The sequence below is a fragment of the Varanus komodoensis genome, unplaced genomic scaffold (genome assembly GCF_004798865.1).
Source record: "Varanus komodoensis strain SLA01 unplaced genomic scaffold, ASM479886v1 scaffold24, whole genome shotgun sequence".
Classification (NCBI taxonomy): Eukaryota; Metazoa; Chordata; class Lepidosauria; order Squamata; family Varanidae; genus Varanus; species Varanus komodoensis.
The window spans coordinates 2,233,098-2,259,317 of record NW_025335641.1 but is presented as its reverse complement, the minus strand read 5'-3'; the positions used below and the strand labels follow the sequence as shown (position 1 = coordinate 2,259,317).

General features: G+C 41.0%; 1 protein-coding gene across 17 annotated transcripts in view; it reads right to left on the bottom strand.

The window, feature by feature from the left end:
- ADGRL2 (adhesion G protein-coupled receptor L2) overlaps positions 1–26,220 on the bottom strand; it is a 425,162-nt gene that overhangs the window by 230,972 nt on the left and 167,970 nt on the right. For 8 of the 17 annotated variants that reach the window (XR_006414954.1, XM_044432491.1, XM_044432474.1 and 5 more), the window contains exon 1: positions 2,229–3,116. The exons of 8 other annotated variants lie outside the window; for them this stretch is intronic. The gene's annotated coding sequence lies outside the window, so the exon portion shown is untranslated. Of the gene's footprint in view, positions 1–2,228; positions 3,117–22,714; positions 22,775–23,836; positions 23,908–26,220 lie in introns of those variants that run through there. One more of the 17 variants, XM_044432476.1, reaches the window with a different exon arrangement.

Here is a 26,220-nt window from a genome sequence, read left to right as displayed (position 1 = left end):
TTCTGCAGAATTCTTTCTATCTGACCACAAGAGCATATTCTTAAGGAAAGAAAATATACACCTGAAGCCCCGAATAAGATAGCTTTACTTTCTGCCAAACCACGTCCTGATCCCACCCCTGATGGGATCCCATGCCCTGACTCAAATTACATGGGGCTGTTATTAATTCAAAAATAAAGATCCAAAGCCTTTTTCAGGGTGTTTTCAATAAACATGCAGAGGGAGTTTTAAGCAAGAACTCTGCAATCTCCACACCCCAAAAACAGCAGAAGTCACGCTTATCTTGGCTATAAAAATTGCATCCACATACAACTTCCACCTAGATTAGCCAAAAAGATGCTGTTATAAATCCCAACGTTTAAAAAGTCCTTTCAGACTTTTTTTAAAAAGCATCTTCAACATACCACACACACTTTCTTTGCATTGTCTCCAGATGGCCCTAGTAGTCTGCAAGTAGAAAATGAAGCCAGCCTTTTCCTTGGGCCCTAACTGGGAAGGATTGTGATTCATTTCTATCTGGAAACCTCTTGCAGAAAACACGGCAAGGGCTGGCTGGGATTCTAGCTTCTACACCCTTCCAATTTAGCAAAAAATAAATGTGCAACAAGTTCTTATTTACTCAAGGAAGCAACTTTTCCCTTCTAGCGAGGAACTTAAATTCATGAGGACAAGCAGACTTGGGAGGGCCTTCCAGGCTCGCCCAAACACATGAATGAAACCATCCACCAGACTTTAAAAAAGCCAGAGTGGGGGGAGCCTGTCTCGCTGCATACACACGGCAGAGAATGTTGCTGCAAAGCAAAGAAAGAAGAGAAACGCTTGTTCCAGTAACCGGATCCAGATGGCTGTTGCAGCTAGTATGCGACTACGCAAAGCTACTTTGGAGGACTCCCCCATCCCAAGGGAAGTGGACTTTCTAAAGGTTCCACCCCCCCCCAACACACGATCATGGAATAGGGAGACAGGCCAGTTAAAGAAAAAAGTTGTGATAATCTGCACGTTCCTGATACACAAAATATACTCAACCTGCTTCCCCAAAAGCCTAGGAACACTTTTTCGGAAATAAAAGTTGTTTAAAATCAGCGGGAGACCTTGAAGTAAAATGCGCGTCGTATTCAATATCGTCGGGGTGCTAAGTATCGTTTTAACAGCATTTCTTACTTTCCTTTTTAAAGTGAGCACCAAGTTCAATTAAAATCAATAGAAAGCGCCGCCAGATCAAACAGGTCGGGCAAAGTTTAGCCAAGCGGGCAGATTTCTCTCCTTCCCTCTCCGCCCCCACGCCAAAAATCGTGGCTCCTGGCCCGCTCCCCCAGGCGCACGGCACAGGGAAGGGTTCATCCAGCCGCTGCGCTGCAAAAGAGTTGGAGGAACTCGCATGGCGAGGTATCCTGCAGCCACCCGGCAGGGCCTGACCTCTTGCCAAAATCTCTCCCAGCCAAGTCGGCCACACCGCTCCTTCTAGTCAGGAGCTTATTCGTAAAAAGGGGACACGGCGGTTCTTCAGCTGCAAGCCTTCCCCCTCTCCTCGGATCTCTCTGATCGGGCCCCGCAGCCCTTAAAAATGCCCCCTTCTCCTCCAGACGAGCCCTCAGCCCCTCAAGCTGCCTGGCCCTAAAGGTTGCCATTTCCGACTGCGCCGGTTCACATCTGATTGCGTTTCCAGGTCACCTTTCCTCTCGTCTGGAAACAGCTACCCCCTCCTCAGTTTCCCGGCATTGGCCCTCATCCGATCTCTTTTGCCCAAGCAAGAAGCCAGGCGGAGGTGGGGAATAAGGGCCTTCGCGATCCTCCTTGGCTTCTATCCCTCTGCCTGGCTCGGATCTGGATGTCCACCCACCCCTCTATTGCCTTCCCTGCACCCCTTCCCGTTTATACACACTTTGATTTATGCGGCGCGTAGCATTTTCCCTTTCTCGCCTTCCTGCGATGGGAGACCGGGGAGGAGCGGAGGGGAGGCAAAATGCATAGAAGGGAGATCAGGAGGTAGCTTGGGAAAATAGTTCGCTACATCTTATGGATTTAGTGGCGAGGTTCCCTCCCCGCAGGGAAAACAAAGGGTTAGGTCTGAGTCTCTAAAGCGCATCTCCCACGCCACCCGTCCTCCTCCGGCGCAAGCAGCCCACTTGCGTGCAAATGGCTCGCAAAAGGGGGCGATCGAAGTAAGCAAACAGGTACTGCAAGTGGAAAAGAAGCTTCGCTCCTTCTCCCTCCACCCCCTGCCTTACCTTTGGGTTTGCAGCGAAGGCCGGGCCAGGGTTTCTCTTGCATCTGGGGTGCCCCGGAAAGGGGGTGGAGGGTAAGCCCCTTTCTGATCACGAGGAGAAGGGGGGGTTGGCCCGGGAGGCACCAGCAGCAGGTCGCCAGAATGGGCAGAAGGATTGCTGGGCAGGCAAAAGAGCTGGGCTGGGTGGAAGGGAAGAAAGCCGAGGAAAGCAGCTGCCTTGTTCAGCTCGCTGGGCTGGGACAAAACGGACACAAGCTGCTCTCCTCCTCCTCCAAGCAAGCCCAGCCAGCCGAAGGCTTTGCTAGGGGGTTAAGTCAACATTTTTTTCCTGCAGTTCCCACTCTGCTCCTTCCCAAACAAAAACAAAAATGGGGGGGGGGGAAGGAGGATCAAAAAAGAAAGCCACGCAAGCGAAAAAGGGAAAATCGAAATCAATCTTTGGGCAGATCTGAAGCACCACAACAAAAGAGCGCTAGGTGCAAATAAACCCCTATGGATGTGACCAGCCTTGGAGTCCTCGCTTTCTCGGCAACTCGGATGAATACGAAGAAAGGCGATTCGAAGAGGAGCAGAGCCGAAATCAACTCAGTAATTATTTTTCAGGAGGGAGACGAAGTGAGAGAAGGGGGTACGATTATAATGCACAGAGCCAAGGAGAGGGAAAAAGCCCCCCTTCTCCGTCGATTTCTTCGACCTCATTTACATCTCCCTGGTTGACATTCTGGCCTCTGGCAGGATCCCGCTCCAGCCTTCTTAAGCTTCGCTTTCTCTTCGGTGTTGCTGCTGCCGCTGCCGCTGCCCCGCGAACGCAGATCAGGAGCCAAGCTGGTCGCGCTCAAGGCAATGGGGAGAGGAGCGAAGGGGCGTGAAATCGCCAAAAAAAAAAAAAAAAAAATCCCAGTGAATTGTATCGCCAGCTCCTTTTCGTTCATGCACCTCTCAGTGTGTGACTGGGGATTGCCAAGTCCTGACACAGACTCTCCACTAGCTCTGAACTGGAGCCTCCTCCTCCTCCAATCTCCACCCCCCCGCTCAGTCTTCTCCCCACCCCTGGGCTCTGCTAATCATATAAACATATTATCGTGTATAGAAGCAGCGACGACGGCAGCCCAACCAATTTTTTAAAAAATCTCCCCCCACCACCTCCGCGCTCCCCTAAACGGGGAGGTTTCTGCCAAATAAAAGCAGATTAGAGACAGCTAAGTACCAAACGTGAAGGAGATAATCTAAAGGCTCGATCTGCCACCACTGGCCATTTTCCACTCCATTTGAGCTGCCGCCGGCTGCACGGCTTTGGGGAGAGGGAGAAGGTTGGAGGGAGAGGGACGGCATAGGAGGGGAGAGGAGGGGGTCCTCTAGGCTTCAGCCGATCTGGCGGCCGCCGGAGCGCTGGATCCTCCCAGCCAATGAGGACTGCAAGCCTTTGGGCAGCCTCGGAGCGAGAGCATCTCGGGGCCCCGGTGGACACCCTCGCCGACTCCCGCGGTGCCTTCCGAGCCGAGCGCGGCGCTGCAGACCAGCACGCGGGTTCGCCTCCTCGCCAGGAGGAAGGCCCTGCTCGTTGCGTGGAAGGAAGGGTGGCCGGCCCGCTGGCCGGCCGGATCCCCGGGCACGCTTGCAGGAGGCGGAAGCGAGCTTCAGGCCGCTCAAACTTTCGCCGGCGTGCGATTGCGCGCTCTCTTCTTTGTGCATAGAGCTGGCGGCGGCAGGGGCCGCCGATCCGGGATAGCCTGCAAGCACAGTTATGGGGGCGGCGGAGGGGACGCAATTGCTGCTCGCGCAATTGAGGGAGCTTAAGGGGAATGCAGCTTGAGGAGAGAAAGCGGCGAGTCTTGCAAAGTTCAATTTACATTAGCTTCGGATTGCGCGGGCACAAAAGTATTAAACGCCCCCCCCCGTCCGCCATTCTTTACTCTCGCGCGCTTCCTAATAACTCGATTTTGTAGGGCTGTTGAGCACGTAATCAAGTCGCAGCGATGCGGAGCCACAAGGAAGTGGGAGACTTAGCGAAAATCAATAACAAATGGGGGGGGGGGGAAGACTCCGTAAGGCTGCCCGGTGCAGCCAGGGCTCCCCGCGTTCTTTCCCCCTCCCCTTTTCTTGGTAGGCCTATTCACTTTCTTGCGCTGAAATTGCCTTGCTCACAGTCCCCTGCGCTTCGCGGTGCTTCATCCCCGAGGCGGCGGCGTGCCACAGAAAACACGCGTGACAAGGCAAAGGGAACAGTGTTGGAACAGTTTAACCTGAAGGGTGTGGATTCAACTTGATAAATGGAGGTATGGCGAAGCACCTCCTCGGTAAACTTTCTTCACGCACGTCGCCGTGGTTTTCTTTTCTCTGAAAACCAGTAGCTTTTAAACTCTCATCACTGGGTTTGTTCATATATATACCGAAATACCGATAGATACGTGAATGGTTTTACTTTCTGTGGTCTTGCATAATTTGGATGGATAATTTGGGGAGAATTGGCAGGAATTCTGTACCTATGACATCACAACAAGAGCAGAATTAAAAAGAAGCTTCCTTTGGTATACCATGTGTTGTGGGGAACATTCACACACCTCTTCGCTTGCTCAGATATTGTGGTTATTCTGCCTCATGGTTTTAATGTTTACATATCACAGAGATATGATAACGTAATTCATGTCCCCTTCCCTAGTGAGATAGACTTGTCTAAGGTTAGTGACTGTCTTGCACCCGCCTGTGGTTTCCTAGCAGACCCAGAGACTGAAACCGGAGCACCTGGCTCAGCACTATCCACTCCACACACATCTAGCATTTGGGCAAGAATGTCCAGCATAGCTTGGGTAAGACTTATTTTGTCAAGCTGCTCGTGTTTGTTAAAAGAAGTGCATACCAATAAGGGTTTGTTTCATTTGTACATATTCTAGCTTTCTTCCATCATACAATTAAGTGCTGCTTATACGAACTTCCCACATGGGCATCCAGGTACAAACCCAGGCGCTGAACTGCTCATTATGTGCCCTCAGAACATATTCTCTTTGTATCCTTACAATTTTATGTGCCCAACAGAGGTTTTAAGTATGTAGTCTATACACAAGGCTGGGGGTGGGGGGATCCTTGGATCCTGTCCACTGATACCACCCGTTCAGTCAGCCTGCTCTCCATGGATGGAAAGCTGCTAGCAGCAACAATCAACTGGTATTATGCAGCTCTGTCTATCTTGGTCTGTCTTAATGGACTCCCCCACCCCAGAAGCAGTGAGGAAAGAGAGGGATTACAGATGGAAGACATGATCTGGAACCCTGTAAAATTCCATGAATGAGGTAGGCCAATTACACAATAAAAGCCTCATTTCAAAGCACACCATGTGTTAAAGACATATCTGTACAGGGACCTGCATTCATACATCATTTGTGTTCTGAATACAGACTATTTTCCAGGATATGCTTGAACATTCATAGCTTACCTGCATAGGATCTTGGGTAGAGAGGAATCTGACACAGACACAGGACGGGCCTGCAAGTTCATTCCCAACCCTGGAAAGCCTAAAGCTTTAAAACATGGCTAAAGTGTTAACACATCTAATAGTGTTATCTTCATGCATTTACTGATATTTATATCAGTCCCCATAAAAACCATTATTTCCACGGTCCTGAACTAACTATGCACCCTCCTCCAGAGATGTTAGAATGCAATACCCATCACACCCAGCTAATGTGACCACTGGAAACAAAATGAAATTGCCTGTGCTGGCTAGCACGAGGTTAAGGAAGGCTGACATACTTCAGATTCTTCTCTTCCAGCATTAGTCTGTGCTTCACATCACTTTTGTACTTTCCTGGACACTTTGCATACTGCCGTCTGTTCAGAAGCCTGCCACTTTTAGAAATATACGTCCAAGCATAGTGATTTTTACTTCATAATTACTTCCTTGCATACAGCTACACTCAGCCTAGTTTTCACTTCCAGAATTCCCCTTGTCTTGCCAGTCCTGGGGTAGACTACTCTTTGCTTAACCCAGGGCATGCTGAAATCCTGGTCTGGTCCACGGAATGGATGTAACATAAACATTATACCTTTCCTGACAGAGGCAGATGTGTGCGGAGCAGAACTGTGCAACTTCAAGTCACTGTAGATGTTGCAGAAGGAAAGGGGAGAATTAAATGTGCACTTCTTATTTTCAGAAGTTTCTGCAGATTTCATGTAGTACGTAGTCCTGGCCATAGTGTGGTTAATTTCTGTATCATGGGCTACAATACAAAAGTTGCTCACTTTTTTTCCCCTTTGAATCACATGTATTGGTCATAAAATAATAATAAAAAAATTTCTAGGGATGGAAACTGGAGTAAAATTGTTTTGACTTTACATCCAAGTGGTGTGCGTTAATAAGATGATTACCAAATAATTGCAGCTTTGAATCATGGTGATAGAACCGTATCACACAACCACTTCCTGATTTTCTGCCCATGCCCTCTTTATTTCTCCTGCTGTAATGGCTACAAAAGGCTAAATTGGTGTTTTAAAGGCTACAGTATTAGCTTGTGTTGCCACCATTAATTGCCCTAGGGTCATTCTTCTGGAGTGAGTTATGTCAGCTACAGGGCCAGTGCTTCCATATTAGCTCCATTGTACCACCACAAGTTGCCCTAGGGTCACTGTCCTTGACTGAGTTATGCAGTCCACACCAGAAAAACGGGGTCTTTATTTCTGCACTCCCAGAAGTCTGCAGTGGAAGTCAGATGGAAAGCTTTTTAACTTCATGAGCCTTCAAAGCTATAATCATCTTTTGGCACAACAGAGTTTCACTGTATTAAAAAAAAGTAGTTGTTTTATAATATTTTTATCCTTAACAGCAGCATCATTCTTTATATTTTCACAGCATAAAAAGTGGTGCTTTTAAATGTTGCTTGATGCAGTTAAAAGAAATTCCATGCTCAAAAGTAATATCCACCTTGAAAATTAGCTAAGTGATTTTTTTTCCAGAGAAACTGAGAGGCCTCCAGGCAAGAATGCTACTCATTTTTGTAAAATACTGCAAATCACTGGTCAGGGAAAAAAGTGTAAACTGGACTACAGGTACAATCCTATGCATATTTAGACACAAAAATGTCCTGCAATACCATTTATGCCTCAGCCACCATGGCCAGCTGAAGGATGCTGGGAGTGGGATGACTCTTTTCCAGTCTAAATATGCACAGCACTGTATCCTAGGTTTTTACTAATTTTCTTCCAAGAAAATTCCCTTCATTTATCATTATCTCGAGAATTCCTATTATTTCCCCTGCCACCACCAGTAACAGAGGTAAAATTCAAGTAACAAGGTGTATAGAATAATGCGGCCATGTACCTGGGGGAGGAGGGTAGAAGGAGATCTGCAGGGCAGAGTTCTCTGGTTACCAAATGGCTCACATAGTCATGTTGTGATTTCTAAAAGCTTTTCTTCAAAACCATGAGATCTAGAGAACTGTTCTTTCTTTTTCTCCCCTGCAAATTATCTAGATTATGTGCTATATAATGAACCAGCAACATGAAGAATTCCATGGCTATAATGAGTTTTGTTTAAACTGTTTGCTTACCTTTCAAAGGGATCTTCACTGACAAAGCTACAGGTCCTTTCCTTTATATTTAAATTGTTAATAGCACACAGCAGAACCCAAATGTGACAGATGTTATTACAAAACTGGATTGTGTAATTAATAGACTAAGAACAATTCCCCAGCCCCTACTGATTCTTAAACTACATTTTTTTCTTTGGCCTGCAAAAGTACTTACTCTTGCAGAAATTTCTCAATCCAAGAAGGTACATTTATCAGCTCCATTATATTATTCATTATATTGCTCAACTCATACAATATTATGTAAAATATGTTTCTGATTTTCAAATGTAAGCACTAGTGCAGATGAAAAGGCTTTGAAAAAGGAGTGCACTGATAGTGTGTCTCGTCCGACCTTTGGGCAGTCAAGGGACAGGAGCAAGACTAGGTCACAAACCTTGCAACAATAAACAAGGATTACTGTGTTTGTTTTTCTTTTGCTGGGAAAAATAAGAGAAATTCTTTCTTATCTATAAGTTGTTAGGAAAGAAGGAAGGAAGGAAGGCAGGCAAGGAGCTAAAAGAGTGTTAATGTAGGAAGCCCAATTTACACTGCATGTTTTATACCTCAATAAGGACTGCTGTCATGTTTTGTTGTTTAACCAGACTAAGAGAAATTGTTATGTGAGATATCTTATTTATATCTTATGAAGAGTTGTGTGACCTTTTAAAAATTGAAACAATTGTTTAAAATATAGGGCAAGCCCAGCTGTAGTTAAGCACTCTTAAGTCCTATTGATTTTAGTAGCATAGTTAAGCATGTGCGATCAATGCAACCTAAAAGTATATGACTTGGGTGGGATTGCTATGAAGTACCTTTGGCTGAAATACACAAAGATATTTTCCTGATTTTATTAATGCTGTTTAAAATATAATTATGGAAATTGGAATAGAAATAAGAAATGTATTTATTATTTTCTTAAGAAATATGAAAAGTCTTGTATGACTGATTTTTAAGAGTAAGTTGCTAATTATATATTTCCACAATTTTGGCAATAAGAAAATTATACAAATATTCAGTGTAGTTTTAGTGTGGATTCAGTTAGATTTTTGTTATAGTATTGCTGGTAAACTTTCCAACCTAATTATCACAGCCTTTTATTGTATTTATGAGAAAAGGAAGAGAAGGAGGAATTTTTTTTCTGTGCAACCTAGCACAGAGCTATAACCAAAATCTCCACTAAATTCATGGCAACATACTCACATACCCTCACACATGCATGCATGAGGTTGTATTGTTCTTATCTAAAATATTTTTCTTTACTTAGGAATCCTCTTATAAAATGGAAAGTGCTGCATTTATTTTTCATATTTATTGCTCCCTACATATGTTACCTTGGAACTGCTTGCAGTTGTTGTTTTTCATTCATGACAAATGAGCCAACACAGCACATGAGTTGACACCCCACAGATTTCAGCTTCAGCAACACCTGTCACATCTGATATCCTGAAAGGTATGCCAATCATAGATATCACTTTAGATCACCATGAGCTATGAGCTTGCACATCAGATTGTGTGAAGAAGTAACCAAAGTAACATGAGAACCAGCTCTTAAAGCATATCAGGATTTCACTTTTCATCATTCGTATTGTGTCCAAGGGAGTGCTAATTTGCATTTCACAGGTTACATTCACATGGCAACATGGTTCTTCTGCATCTTTATTTTGTCATAGTCAAGACGAGTCACAGATGGTGTGTGAACAGTGCAATCTTTCCAAGCTTTTTCTAGTTCTTTGAATTTTGCTTCCAGCTGTTCAGTCATGGGACTGCCATGGCACACATGAAGTGGCCTTCCCCACCTCTACCGCCATCATCCCCAGCCACCATTGTCAATAATAATAAATAAAAAATTGCTATGATATGGCTTGGAAGGCTGGGGAAGGCTGCTCTAGGAGGTCTCAAAGATTCCCACAACTCCACACCAATTGATTATCCCACAAAGAATGAAAAGGTGTGGGACAGAGGGACATAAACTGATAAAACAGCCAGTCCTTTCCTTGCCAGCAGCATAGAGTATGCTAGTGTTTTTCAGGCTGTAGGGCTATTTCATTTGAAACCATTGTGATGTGTGTTTTATTTTTATTTTTACAAAAAGAAACTTGACCTCAATACCACAGCAACCTACTTTCTCTAACACCATTCTATTTAATGTTAGGTTTTCTAACATTTTCCTTTTGCCTTCGTGTCTGCTGCACATGCAATTCTGGTCAAACCAGTAGGAGCTATTCACATTCCTACTGGATAAGGCACTTGTAGACTAATGGCCAATCGTTATGGATTATTGCCATGATTCTTAAGGAATTGTATACAACTTCACTGCATATGGGCTCTAATGAAAGGGTTCCTGACAACACTTTTAGCCAATTGCACTGACAGCTGCATTCTTGGGGTGAACACATTTCCAAAAGGCGATTGAACCTATCTGACAAAATGGGTCAAATTGCGCTCCCAGTTACAGGCACACAACACTGTTCCTTCCACAAGACAGAGAAATTGCTGAGTGTGTGCAGTTACTTTGGGAGAATATATTTTGGTATATGCTATGTCTTTGCCATTGAAACAAAATTATTAAAGTGATTTGCCAGGAAGTAGGCATACACAGAGCTGCTTTGCAAGCATGGTGTTCAACAGTAGTCACAAAATTTAGACTCAAGTGAATCTGAGTTTTCATCCTTTTTTAAAGCAAGTTTTTAGTCCTTAAAGGCACAAGCATGTACTTAATCTAGAATACAACATGTCACTGTTAGAGGATAAGTGCACCACAATAAAATACCTATGAGCAGCTCCAGAAAACTCAACAAATAGGCCAAGCCACATGCCACAGGCCAACCAAAACTAAAAGAGGTAGCTGTACAGTCTGGAAAATTCCTTTGCAATCTGCAATTGCAATTGAAAATACGATCTCAGGTGTGGAAGGGGAAAAAAACCTGTACTATAGGTTGAGACAGGTGCAAATGAAAGAGTGTCCTGGAGATACTTTGCTGACCTATATTATGAGATTCCACATCTTTCATCCACCTCAATTTCTCATCTGCCAACAATCCCAAATGGAACTGTGCACACACACACACACCATAATCCCATCTATTCCATCATGCCATTCTTGAAGTTTTTAGTTACAAGCATTCTTTTTGGCCGTCCTACCACATTACTCAACTTTACTACCTCCATAAACATGACCACTGCTTTCTTGTGGTAAGGCAGTGATTTGCAAACTTTCTACCTTAAGAAACATTTTCCATATTAACTTGCTGAGAAATATATGGATATTTAGTCTGCCTTTCTTGAAGCTTATGCCTAATTGTTTTTATTGAAAGCTGTATTTCCACGTACATATATGCACTCATATGAATATACATACATATATATACACACAGAGAGAGAGAGAGGGAGAGAGAGAGAGAGAAAGAGAGAGAGAGCATGCGCAAACATTCACATATTCCTACTATGTTTCATTTCCATTTATGCAAGCATTTTTATCCTTTCTTATCATGATTTTATTTTGTTCAAATTGTAATTAAAATTATGGAAAACTTGCTGAGAAATTCCAGAGTGGCTAAATCTCTCCATTATTGAGGATTATAAGTTACACAAGAATGCACACTCAGTTTTCCCAAGCACTAGCTGCTGGGTCTCAGTGCCTTAAAACACACCGAGTGCTCCTTTGCATTTGTGTTTTGCAGGAAAAAAATCAGTAGTGGTGGAAAACACAATGCTTGAATTTAGCTATTAGTAACTGGACTTTCTCTCCCCAAAAGTAAGAATAGCACACCATAGGTCTAGCTCTCTCACACATGACCTGCTTGTAATATGAGTAGCTATGAAATACGGGTTCTCCAGTATCTTGGTGAATATTTCTAGATGAGTTTAACTGCCATGGTGTAGATTATCTCCATGTAGATTTTCTCCATGCTACCTTACTTCCTTACTTTTAGCTACTGTTTTCTTGCAGATTCCATGATAGTATAGTAATCAATATCTGCAGTTCAACTCTGGAGAAACTTCTTTGACCATAATTCTCACAATCATTATTATCTCATGCTTTAGGCACTGTACCTTAAAACAGACTGGTAGGTCATGAAGCTGTGCAACATTTGTCTTGTAACTTTTGCAACCAGCTGAAGTTTCTAAACAAGGCAGCTCTGTTTAACACATGTTACAAGTGTCCAAAGAGAATGCAACCGAGGCTTGTCTCTAGATGGTCAGAGCTAACTTTTCCAGGAACAGGTGTAGTTAACACATTGGCTTTTGCTATGCAAGAGTATTTCTGGTCCAGGACTAAAACGTGGGCATCCATGTTTAGTGCTGAATCCAGGACTCATAATAGGTTAATATATTGAAAAGCTAACACATCACATTGGTGAAATTCCCCTTATCATTTCAGAAGCTATAGAACTTTCCAAGAACTCCTTGGCCTGCTCTGAAGCAAAGAACTGACTTACTTGATGCATTGCCTACTATTCAGTACGGTTGTACAAATGCTGAATCATACTTTAATCCACTTTGGCTCTGAACCCATAATTCAGTTTTGAGGATTCTGAATGAAATAAGTAATTCCAAGAAAGATGCTCATTGAAAAAGACACAAAGGGACCTGAATTACTCTTATGTAATGCTAACAGACATTACCAAAGAAAATTAGAGGACTGTTAGCATACATTAAGAGATAAATGTAAAGTATTGGAAACAAGAAACTTCCATTCTGGTTTCATTTTCATAAAGCCCTTGAACCATATTATACATTTGTTTCAGGTTTGGGTGATGTAGATGGCCAACAAAAGAAGGAAGAAATTCTGGATGATTTCTGGAAGTTTTTGAGGAACACCCTGAATTCCAGTGTGTCTCAAATGAGGGATACATCTAGTGATGCAACTGCAGGTGAGACAAAGCCTTTATTCTTTTATTGAAAGACAAAACTTAAATTCAGAAATTCCTGATAAGCATCAAGGAAACCTCAGAGCTTTGCCAGACTACAAACACCATTGTAAGGTAGCAACTATCATGTTCTGAGTGGCAGACAACTTTAAAAGAGTTCAGTACAGAGACTTCAGTATGGGAGCACACTGGATAAATCTTTCAGGAACACTACATTGCAGGTTGCTGCTTGGTCTGAATAAAACCCTTTTCTTCAGAATATTTAGCATAATCTTTAATCTAGCCATGGCAACAAGACTCTAGAGTTCAATGTTTACTGCAACTCCAGAGCTTCAAAGACAGCACAGTATTTCGGTTGTTTAGCACAAACTTTCAGGGCAATATACACAAGAAATGCAACTGTAACACAAGTAGTAATAAACAGTGAACAACATTAAAAAAATAAGGCAGCAGAAACAATAAGACAAAACACATTTAAAAGGAAAACATCACAAAGTACTGATTTTAACATGTCATTTAAAATCCTGATCTTAATACCATGTCCTAATCTTGGTTTGATAGATCTACACAGTCATCCTAGCCCTGAAGAATGCTCACATTCGCTCGCTCTCCCTCTCCCTCTCCCTCTCCCTCTCCCTCTCCCTCTCCCTCTCACACACACACACACACAGAGAGAGAGAGAGAGAGAGAGAGAGAGAGAGAGAGAGAGAGAGAGAGAGAGAGAGAGAGACCATCTGCACATATATATTCCTCCCTTTGGCAGGACTATAAATTTATTCTATACGTTACAGAACATTATTTCTTTCTATAATGTAGTGTTGCCCTTACTGCTATGTGTAAAGAGGCTCTTGTTTGCAAACACAGCCGGGAATACCTAATTAAAACAAAATTATTTTCATTGTTAGAGAGTTTTTAAAATTCTCTAGTGTGATGCTTTTAATTTCAGCTGGCTCAAATGCTACTTTTGGCTGCTCTCTGCCCCTACAATCTCAGGTGTCAGAGTCACCTGATAATGTAACATGGGAGTTGGGATCTCTGCCATAGCAAACTCTCATGATCTCCAGAGCACAGGGAAATGACAGACATTGCCACAGGAGCCAATCACAGCTCATACACTGCATTGCTCACTCAATAGAGCCGCCAGCAGGATACCTGTTAAAAGATAAAGGGGTGTAGTGTCCAAAGCAACATTTAGATTAAAACTCCAGAATTTTTTTAAAGCTTCTTGAAATCCTATTCTTAAAGAGCTGTGAGTTTCAGAAAAGTACAGCTTCCTCACACGTCATATTCTGCAGTCAGCATAATGTGGTTAACTACAGAAATCAGTTTTAATGATTCCTGGCCTGAAGTATTATTTATTAAATGGCAAAATCATTGACTTGCTCATAATACTTAGTAATTGTTTTCCTTCTCCCCCCACTCGCCCAATACATTCTACACATGACTAAGGAAACACCCATTTCCATTTGTTTTATGTTAAATCAACATCTAACCACTCTGGTGATTTCATTCAAAGAAAACAGAAGGAACACATTAGCTTTGTGGTTAGAGAGATTGATGGGCTTCAAACACTTTAACCATGGATGAGGGCTTCTTTTTTGTTTTGTTTTTTGGGGGGTTTTTTGTGGGGGGGGAGTTTCAGCTGTAGAAGCTGATGTTTTTAATTTAAACAGATTCAGGAAAATTAAGATAATTTTATTTAGCATAGCTGTTTCTTGTTCCTTAGGCAGAAATTAAGTTTAATATTTTTAATTAACTAATATTCAGGAGGAACCTTTATTTAAAGAGACTAAGGATACATAATAAAAGCATGTCTGAGGGAAAATAGCACATTAGAAGACCATAAAAGGTGCAGAAACTGTCTTGTTTCAACAGTAAAAGGAACTTTAGAGTAAAAGGAACACTTTAAATTCTCACCACCCACCCACTCACACACACTTCTTCTCTCCCCCACAGTATTTCAGTTATGTAATGCAAGCCTTATGGGTCACCAGCACGGAACCTGTGGGAACCTCTAATGGCATCCATGAAGCTCTCCACTCCTTAAAAAGGTAAAGGTTTCCCCTTGACATTAAAGTTCAGTCATGCCTGACTCTAGGGGGTGGTGCTCATCTCCGTTTCTTAGCCGAGGGAGCCAGCGTTTGTCCGCAGACAGTCTCCGTGATCAGCATGACTAAACACCGAGGTGCACGGAACGCTGTTTACCTCCCCACTGAAGTGGTACCTTTTTACCTACTTGCATTTGCACGCTTTCGAACTGTAAGGTTGGCAGGAGCTGGGACGGAGCAATGGGAACTCACCCCGTTGTGCAGATTCGAACTGGCAACCTTTCGATCAACCAGCACAGCAGTTTAAACCACTGCGCCACCTGCATCCCTCTCTACTCCTTACATACATTTAAAAATGTTATGGAACCAGACCCACATTCCTATTGTTGGACCTGTGGCAGATCAGCCTTTCAGTGAGCAGGAAGAGAACAGAGTTACTTCTTGGCCCCACCAAGCTTCTCCTACCTGCCAAGTCTCCTTTGCCCTCCTGTCTCTCTACTCCCAACCTGTAGCTTTACTTCTCTCCTGGTCGTTAACTTCACCATTTGCTCCTTACTAGTCTTGAGCCTTGCTCCTTCCCTCTCCTATGTACTTGTCTTGCTATCTGCCTCTTCTGCATAGCCTAGAGCCTCACTCCTTGGTGTTTTCCTGCCACTGTGCTTGCTCTTTCTTTCCTTCTCACTCTTCTCACCTGCTATTTCTTCGTCAACAGCAGGAGAGAGCTAAACCACACCCCCAATTTTCTTCCCAATATTCTACCTTCCTGACATGGGGGATATAAAGAAGAGTGCCTCCAATGACAACAAATGCAATTTTTCCAGTCAAGTCTCTCTCCCTCTTTCACCTGGTATAGGAATAGAAACTGAGGGCACCTAAGTGATGGAGATAAGAGGCCAACAGATTTAGCATTCCTTTTCTTCTTGATATATAAGACCCTTTCAAGCATTATTTGGAACATGTAAGGACTTTACAGTGGGGGTGGGGATGCACTTGCGATCTCTGTCCTCAGTGTCCTTATGCATGCCTTTCATCTCCTAGTCCAGCTGAGTGGGGCAGTGAGAGCTTAAGTGGCCTCTTCACACGGAACAGGGAGTAATGGGGCTTAGTGTGCAGGGAATGTTGGGAGTGGACCAGTATTCACGGCCCCATTTCTGGCCCACATTGCATTCTTGCAAGTTCTGAAAAATACATGAATTGGACTTGTCTCTACTATCAAGAAAGATCCCTCAACCCCATTGTAAATTGACTGAACACATAGATGTTGGCCCTGTTGTGTCTGGTTTCAGGCTTACATTGCCTGAGTACTCATTATTCTGCAGAAGCAGCCCAAGCACAAGGCAAACTAAGCAAGCCAGTTTGGGGTCCTATTAAGAGCGGCAGAATAAAGAGAAGTAAATCTGTCCCCAAGGCCAAGGGATGTTTCTTTTGATTAAGTATGAGCTGTGCAAGCCATGTTATATCCCAGTAACTGCCCTGGGATTTGAATGTAATACCATTTATCTTTAAGATCCTACAGAACCTGGAACCCTATAGTTGGAGGAATGTCTTTTTTCACATCAACATGCCTGACTAGTAGTTTTCTTCGGAGGCTCTCCTTCAGTTGCTCTTTGAGGTAAGACCAGTGCCAATGACCTTTCTGAATTGTACCATCCCTCTTATGGAACTGTTTTCTCAGAGAGTATTTCCTGGTTCCTACACTACTAATATATTTAGGGCCAAAGAGAGGCCCTTCTTATCTTCTCAGCTTACTTATTTCTGGTATATTTGTATTTGTGCTATAATTTTTTAGCTTTGCCTTTACTATTGGGATCTCATAATCGTTATAAAAGTATTATTATCATTATTATCTTTTAATTACAGTATACAGTACAATACTATAAACTGCCCCTGGAAAAAGAGTTAAAAGTAAAAATGCCTTCAATAGATAACAAAAATATGGTCTTTTTCTGTGCAATAACCTCATTCTGTATACCACATTACTACAGTCTGGGTTGCATGTAAAAACAAACTAGCATATGGGTTGAGTAGGGGCAGACATTGAATCATGGGTTGACATTGCATGCAAACCCTCCACTAAACTATGAGTTGTTACCAAAAGCAACCTAGGAAGAGAACTCCAGGGCTTGTTGCTGTGTTGTGAACTCTGGGTACATAACCCATAGGGAAAAAAAAATAGTGCAAAGTTCTGTAACAACCCATGTTCAACCAATACTTTGGGTTGCCCATTACATGTGAAGCAGGCCAATGTTTGGTGGTTAGACCCTTATGCAATCAAATAGGGTAAGGCACCTGTTCTCAGTGTAAAATAAAACATCTTCTAACTAACATTTTGCCAAGCTTCTGTCAAACCACCTGGTGTGACTCCAGCAGCTGCAAGAACTGTCATTTTTGTTTCAACAAATATAAAAGTCTCTGATTCAGTCATTAGTTTTTTCTACATTACAAATACCTGAAGCAGAGGGGTATTAGTATCACTAAAGTATAGGAGATCAAAGATAGTACATCTCCTTTCTCACTCTCTGACTCTCTCTCCTTAAATAAGCATTTCCTTTTAAATCTTATTTTTGACAAATAGTGCTTGCGTCTGATTGAAAGCCTGGTTACGCCTTTCTAAAAACAGCAGTCAAAAGAGTGATATCAGTGCCATGCTACTGTTTCAAAGAACATCAATCACCCGCCAAGGAGTAGTTCTAATTATATACTCACATTAAATAATTCATTAAGAAGCTATTGAAGATTTGCACCATAAGAAGTGTACAGCCACTTATAGGCTGACACCCCAAATAACTTTTTCAAGTTGATAAAAAGTTTTAAGGGGACGCATTACGCGGGAGAAGCTAATCTTAAAACTGAACTATTGTTTAGTGAAAGAAGCATTGACAATGAGTTTAAGCTTGCATCTTTTGGAATCTGGCTTCAGACATCATCTTTATTCATAAAGGGATTCATTTTATTTATTTGTAATGAATTAGTAAATATCATTAATTATAATCAATTAACTATAATAATATCATTTATAATTAATTAATTAGTGTTTTTATGTATTCACTTGCCTTTTCTTCCCACAGATTCTATTCTAAGCCATTCTAGGGCTTGAGTGGTCGTGCATGCGTGCGTGTGTGTGTGTGTTATTATGCAAGATTTCCAATGTGCACAAGGAGAATGTGCATGTGTTCAGTTGGCTTCCTGTGTACAGACAAGACCCCAACACAGGGTCAGCATGAGAGCAAGGCAGCCAGTGGCCGGGCTCGTCTCTGTGCAGCTCCTTTCGCTCCACACAGTTTTAATTGAACAGGAGACAATCACGCCTGAATAGGGCTATCATTTTCATCTAATTATCCAGTCCAAACAGTTTCCAGGATTGTTGTTGGGAGCCAATTCTGGTAACAAAAATAGCATCTATTTAAAATTATGTTTTATGGTGCATATTTCTGAGCCCTATTTTGTGATCAGAGAGTGCTATGGCTATTGGTTGCTATAGAAATGTAACAAATTAAAACATAGATAAATAAGTATATGTAGCTCAAGAATTAATGATCAGTGTCCTTCTGTGGTGTATATGTGTACCTGTGAGGCACAATAATGCATTGAATATGGGACAGACTAAGGAAACATAATTTTATAGTTATTATTGCTGCTTAAAGAGGGAACTGTGTAGTTTATACTGAACACTGTCAGTGAAAATAAGGAACTAAGTTGTGAGGAACTGATCCCTGGCCATTCCTTACTTGCATCATCCACCTACAACATCCCCATAGCAATTTCCTTAGGAATCAGATCATTTTTTATGAACCACCAGAACATTGGCCATTATTGTTTTCATAAATGACCATTTAAATTAATTTGCAACATGCTTTAGCCTTGGCACTTTGCTGCAATTGTGTTCTGAGTTTAGTGTAGCATTAATCATTAGGAATCTGTCATCACACAGTGGTTTATTTTGCTGCCAGAAGCACCGACACCAAGTCTTTTATTACTGTGTTACATGTTAAAGGAAAAGAGCCAAATTTTCACTCTGACAATTCATTCAGTTCTATTCATTCTGCAACAAAAATAAATAACTGATCCAAATTTTCTTCTAAGAACTCTGATACTAGAGCGGAGCATAATGTTTTATGTACAAGGAGTTAGGTTACAGATTTCAACCCATACATGGCACAAATTCACAAATGGTGGCTAGGATCCATACAGCTACTTTAGTTATCTTGATATATAAAATTTGATGACCTAGTAGGTGTCATCTACTTGGTTTTGGATGGAGTTACACTTTCCCTGAAAAACCCCATCCACAGTGTAATGAGGCTCCTTGAGAAATTCCTACTCCTGTACAACCATGTAGAAGGACTGTGTAAAAGCACCTTTCTTCAGTTTTAGCTGGAATGCCACCTGCAGTCTTTTCATGAGAAGCCATGCCCAGCCATGGTCATTCAGCCCCAGTACAGCTTCCTTCATCTTGGTACTCCTCCATCAGATGTTTTAGATGGCAGCGCCCATGGTTTCTGATCATTGACCACCCTGTCTGCTGCTGATGGGAGCTGAAGTTCACTACATTTGAAGGAGCAGCAGGTTGGGAAACACTGCCCTAAAACATGTAGGTGAAATTACTGTAATATATGGGGCGAGGTGTTAAACCAAATCAGAGTCAAGGAGTGGACATTAGAAATTTGGGGCATATAGTAAAGAATTTTTGGTGGAGCTGAAGATAGAGCACAACAGAAAAGCAGTGGACTCACTTAAAATTTGGACTTTCCCTTTCTTTTTTAGCAACTTGTCCCAAAACAAAATTTCTTGGACAAGTCTGGATGGGTATATTTGTCCTTTCTTTCCCTTTTGTTTTCTAGTCACCAAATCAAGATGATCTGTGGCAATTAAATGCAAAATCAGCACACAATAAAAATAAAACATATTTCATTTAAACATACTCCTTAAAGTATGTTTTTAATCTGCCAGAGGAATACCACTTCAGATAGATGATGACATAAAGTCTGACTTGTACTCTGTCGATTAGGGGTTCAGTGCCACTGCTTCAGACATACAGCTCCAAATTTTGGTTAGGTGCATGCCTAGTACTAGTTATACTATTCTTTGAAACCAGACCTTTAAATGTAGCCGTGTTCATATAGAATACAAGATATTGTTTGCTGCTGTGAACTCTAAAGGTAACTGATACTAGGCCATTGGTTTCTAATCCATTTAGAATAATAAGTAAATGAAGAATTTTAGCATTTCTTTTGGAACGTTGAGAACAGGTCATGCTTAGTGTTACTGATAAGAGCTGAGCTTTTTTTCCTTTAGTGGTGAATTGTAGGCAAAGTATAATGTGATAAATCAATTTGTATTTGTAATTACAGAGAACAGCTTGGTTAGACATTCAGCCTTTTCAGTATACCCACATTGCTTCAAGCAGGTACTCAGTAAAGAAAGCCAAATTCCAGCCCCAGCACCTATCTTTGCTTCTCAGAAGTTGCTCAGTACAAGCGTGTTCTCAGCCATTCGCAGCTTACCTTGTAAAGCCGTTCAAGTCTCCCAATAAGGCAATGATCGTCACTAAAAGCACTAGCCCCTTGTGCTGTTGGAGGCTCCGCAAGCAGTAGAAGAAAATGAAAAGGCAACCACTGAGCAGGTTCTGGGCAACAAAGATGGACCCTGGTGGTGGGGTCTGGCTTCTTTTCTTGAGTACATGCTTGAAGCACTGTGGGCTATGCTGGAAGAGCTGACTTTCTAATCAAACTGTTATGTGTGATTGATAACAAATAGAAGTTGAATTATTGCATTTCAATGTGTCTGTCTGTCTGAGTTTCTACACTAAAACGGTTGTCTTAGTTCTTAACAGCGGAACTCAACACTATCTGTTGGCAAAATTCCAGAGGAAATTATAGCATAATCTACAATGCATTTTTGATACTACATTTTGAACTTTTCTGAATTTTTTTCCTGAATAAGGAAAGTGAAGCCAAGGGCTATAATTAGCCCAATACTTGCCAGAAACCTAGCTTGAAGAAACAGAGGAAGAAAATCAGAGTTTTAAAGTGAAGATATTTGGATACAATGGGAAGTGTTGCAAATCTTTTTTAATTCAATAGTTTAATACAGTGGCTATTCTAATTTATGAATTTTATTTTTTATTTTTTCAATTTATATCCTGCCTTTTTCCTACAAAGGGCTCAAGGCAGCTTACATCTCCTCCTCCATCTTATCCCCACAACAACAACCCTGTGAGGTAGGTTGGGCTGAAAGCCTGTGGCTGACCCAAAGTCACCCAGTTGGCTCCATGGCTGAGTGGGGACTAGAACCCAGATCGTCTGAGTCCCAGTCCCATGCTCTTAACCACTACACCACACTGGCTCTCAATATTTGTATTGACTTGAATTTGAATTTGAATTTGCATTGACCATGTCAGATGTACAAAAGGTGGGGTACAATAAATGTTTCCATACAGTTTTATGTATGAAAAGTAGAGGTGGAAAAAAGACTCATTAATTATCTTGTGGTAAATCGTGTCCTAACCAAGGTTAATGTATCATGAGTCAACATCCTATTAACCATTAGATATGCCAATAGGACATATTGGTAAGCAATATGTCACAGCAAAGTAGTGAACACATTTTTGCATATGGGCGTGAACTGTGGCTGTGTGCATCAGCTCTGTTTCCTGACAATCCTTGACATGTCTACTCAGAAGTATATCTCATTTAATCCAATGAGGTGTGTGAATTCAGTAAGTAAATGGGTGTGAATGCACTGGGTGTGAATTCAGTCATTATTTAATGCTGACCCCAGAGCAATTTTCCTTTTTTACAAATCAATTTATACTGCCATTGTATATACATATACTAGAGTAGTTTTACTTACGGCACAGAGAAATAAAAACATCCATAACTGCTATGCCACTGTTTATAAATCAGTTATGAAATGCTTAGCATTTTCTTCCAATCTATCATACACAACATTTAATTTTACTAAAAATGTAAATCCATTTAGTAATGCCACACTGTTTCTCTTTAGCAAAGATTTGTTAAATGTGCAATCAGCAACTGAGGAATAGATACTGAGAAAAATCACATGATATACCGTAGTTAACAACCAAGATTTGCAGTCTGTCTGGATATTTTGGATGCATTGCTGCTAACAACAGTGTGCAACTTATAGGAAAGGCTCTCCTTTTTTTCCAATGTTCCAGTCGATGAAAGTCATGTTTAAATACCCTATAGCTAGATTATTAACTTCTGCAAAATAGAAACAGATGTGTGTCTTAGTATGCCATTAAATTTATGATTTACATAGTACCCTTGAATGCATCAGCAGAGGCCAATGATTCTAATTTGCTCTAGATTTACAATAACCTGATCTGGCTTGTGTAAGTATTGCAACACTTTAAACAAAATTAGAAAGACATTGCATTTTGTTTGATTAAAGATGCTGTTCTCACTGGACTAATGAGAAAAGTTAGAAAATGTTTCTTCCTTTATAGATATTTCTTTTATAAACAGAAGCACTATATTTTATATATTTTTGTCACAATTTCCTCTTTTTAAGGATAAAATAAACCAGTTGCATTGCATTGGAATCTTTTTTACATGATGCCAAAACCTAGATTTAAAAGTACAGCAAATTTCAATAAAAAGGAGAAAAAGAAAGAACTTAACATGGTTGTCAAAGACTTTTATATTTAAAATGATACACTGTAAAGATTTTTTAAAAAAATCTAATAATGCATTTTCCAGCACCACCTTAAGCATTTACAGCACAATCCTATGCATGCTTTCTCATAAATTAGTCTCACTAAATTCAATAAGGCTGATAACCAAGCAAGTGTACATAGGTTTGCACCTCCCATATGTGAATCTGGCCCTCTTCCTTGAATGGCACTGCTTTAGGGCTGTACTGTTGCATGTAACATGTCAGTCTAAGCTCTGAAAGGAAAGCAGAACACTCACACTGTACTCTGCTTGTCTTTTAAACTTATCTCACTATTTTCCTTTACTAAAAAGCATTTGCCAAACTTACCTGCTTTTATTGCTGAGGAATCAAGGCTGCATTTAATGTTGGGGCTTTAGCCTCCTTTTGCTGAGGACAATAAAAAGAAAGAATTTCAAGTCTGTTTATATCTTCTTCAACCTGGATTGTATCTAGTCCTAGTGCCACTGGAAGAAGCTCTTGCACTGAAAACTCCTGACCCTCTCCCTGCATACAAAAGGCTTACAGGCTCAAGCAAAGGTCCAGGATATGAGGCCAGGACTGCTGCTTTATCTAGCAACCTCCACCCACATTCCCCTGGTCCTCAGAGGAAGCATTTTCAAGAGCAAAGGGGCAATCCTTGTTTGGGTGTTCTAATCTCATTAGAATTTCGTGGAAACCGCTCTATACATATTCTGATTTCCAGAATATGACTAGACTCGATTATTTAGAAGGAGAATCTATAAACAAGCTAGATGAAAAAGCTTTCCAGTCAGAACAAGGATGGCCTACATTACAGAGGACCCTGAACAGGCTAAATCTAATCTTGATAAAAGGAAACATAAGAAGGAATAGAAAACGGGGCTCGGAGTTGCCCATCAACAGACAGTATGTGGACAACACACTCCTCAAGCTGGTTAGGGTGTCACATACTGTGTTTCTTTTTATTTACATTATACTACTTTTCACACTTTCTAAGAACGTAAAATATTATGGTTCTGCTTCAGACAAAACTTTGCTCAACAATAATGAAAATGAGAACGATCTTGGGGTTGTTGTAGATCACAAGCTACATATGAGCCAACAATGTGATGCAGCTGCAAAAAGGCCAAATGCTATTTTGGGTTGCATTAACAAAAACATAGAAACAAAGCGAGTCAGAAGGGACATCTACTCTGCTCCCCCCCCCCCCCGCTCATGACATCACCTCCAAAACAAGTGAAGTACTAGTTTTCCTATACTCAGCACTAGTCAGGCCTCACCTGGAGTACTGTGTCCAGTTCTGGGCACCTAAGTTGAAAAAAGATGCAGAAAAGCTAGAATGGGAGGAGGGCAGCAAGGATGAGTCAGGGACTAGAGGAAAAGCCCTATGAGGAAAGATTGAGAGAAATGGGCATGTTGAGCCTCAAGAAGAGAAGACTGAAGGGAGAGATCATAGCACTCTCCAAGTACCTGAAAGGCTGTCACAAAGAGGAAGGGCAAGATCTCATTCACTCCAGAGGACAGAACATGTAATAATGCACCTAAGTTAAAACAAAGCAGATTTAGACTAGACACCAGGAAGAATTTTCTCACTGTCAGAGCAATACAACAATAGAACCTATTGCCTGGGGAAGTTGTGGCCTATCTCACACTAGAGACATTCTGTGATTCTAAGACAGAAATATGGATGAACAGGAAGGGCAAGTCAGCTATGGTTCCTGCTTCCTTTGTAATAATTAGTTTATACATCTATTGTTTAGGTAAAGCATCGTGGCACTTCTGTTCCTTACGTCTTTCCAGATATAAGATTGGGTCACACTAAACATTAAAGTAATTAAAGTAAAGTAGTGATTATATTTTATTAATTAATTAATTTCATCTATGCCACTCAATAGCCAAAAGTCTTTCTGGACAGTTCACAAAGTTAAAAAGCCACATATAACAAAAATTAAAAATGAAATATAATAAACTATAAGATAGTATCTCCAAATAGAATGGGGACAATTTTGTATTAGTTTGAAGCAGATGCACTTCAAGGGGATATCGGCTCTGATCATTAGAATGGTCTCCCATCACAAGCATTATAGACATGAATAAGGCTCTACTATGAAGAACAGGCTTTTCAAAACAATATTTCAGAAATTTAATTACCAATAAAGTCACAATAAATGTTAGATTCAGACTTTAAGTTTTCAAAAGAGCTGTCAGATAGAAATGTCTAATAAATACACTGTATAAAGAAAAAGAATTGCTCTGTAACATGTTCTTTTGATTTTGCTTAATCTCAGATGAAATGTTTATTAATTTTCCTAATCCTTCCATTTTAATTTATACAATTAAATGTAATTAAAACCTGAGGATTTCAATTTTAATCAACACGTAATCACATGTATATTCTCTCTTTCTCTGCCCTACCCCACAAAAAACTTGTGTATAGCAATTGCCTGCACAACTTGCAACCTTCTGAGATAAATAGTCCCCCAGACAATGGGATACTCAATAACCCCCTCCTTCCCCTGTATATGAAATCCCGGGCAGACAAAGTGATTTATTGAACTTACGACAGATTGCCATGAATGACTGTGGACTGCATTCAGTTTAATGGGTCAAAGGATTTTTACTGACAACCACAATGAAGATAATTAACGGTTAACTTTTGTGAAAATGTTGTGGTTTGAGGAATAGATATATATGTAATTCAGATCAGTGATTTCTGAACACTGTTAGTCTATTTGGATGGCTGTTTACAATAGGTGTTTGAAGAGTCTTCCTTTAGTCTTTCTTCTATTAAGGTGCAATGCATTTTTCTTCATGTGGCATGTTTATTGGACATTTCTATCTGACAGCCCTTTTGAAAATTTTAATCCTACATTTAAGAATTATACCCTAAATGTTTTGTATATAAGATTGAAGGAATATCAATCAGTATGCATTGCTTTCTTAATACATTTATTTCTGTTTAGAAAATGTTGACTTCTAATTGTTTTTAATTCTTAGAGTAGGTTATGTTGTTACTAGGCCACTGATAAAACCTTTGTATCAGAATGTCTTGTTTTGTAGCTTATTATGCGCACGTAACTGGTCTGGCGTGACACTGCAACCCATCATGGGTAACTAGCCATGGTGGGTTGTTGTGTTATCTGAACCCAGACTACCTTCCTTAGGGTGGCTTGTTTTAGGGCAACAATGCACCCTGACACCCCCAGGCTTGTTCTAGACATTACTGAATTCAAGATACGGTGGTATGTTGTTTTAACCTGGCAGACCAATCCCATCAAAGGTTGTGGGAGGTAGTGAGCAGCCTACTTAACAAGGGCTGCAAATGAAAGTCAGGTTGCCTACCTATGACTGTCATTCTTTGTGTGGTCATCCGTGCATTCACACAATATGGGCTCTGCATGCATGTGTGCAGCTGATTTGGGAAGATTCCAAAGCTGATTAATTATTATTTGGTGGAAGCCCGACCCCTGGGTATGCCCAGCATGTAGGGAGGGACTCCCACTGAGACCTCAGTTCAAATGTCAAGACCACCATCACAAATATGTCCCCCTTCCCAAGGAGGAGGAGGGAGAAATATTATTATTATTATTATTACATTTCTATGCCGCCCCTTGCCGAAGCCTCAGGGCGGCTTACAACACAATAAAATACAATACAATACAAAAATAACAATATAAAATTAAAATTAATATATATATATATATATATATATATATATATATGATATAAAAGAAGTTATAAAAGAAAAGTTATAAAAGAAAAGAAGTCGCCCTGGCCAGATAAATAAGTAAATATTGTTAACAATTAAAATGACGTTTAAATAAAAAGGTCTTCACCTGGCGCCGAAAAAACAA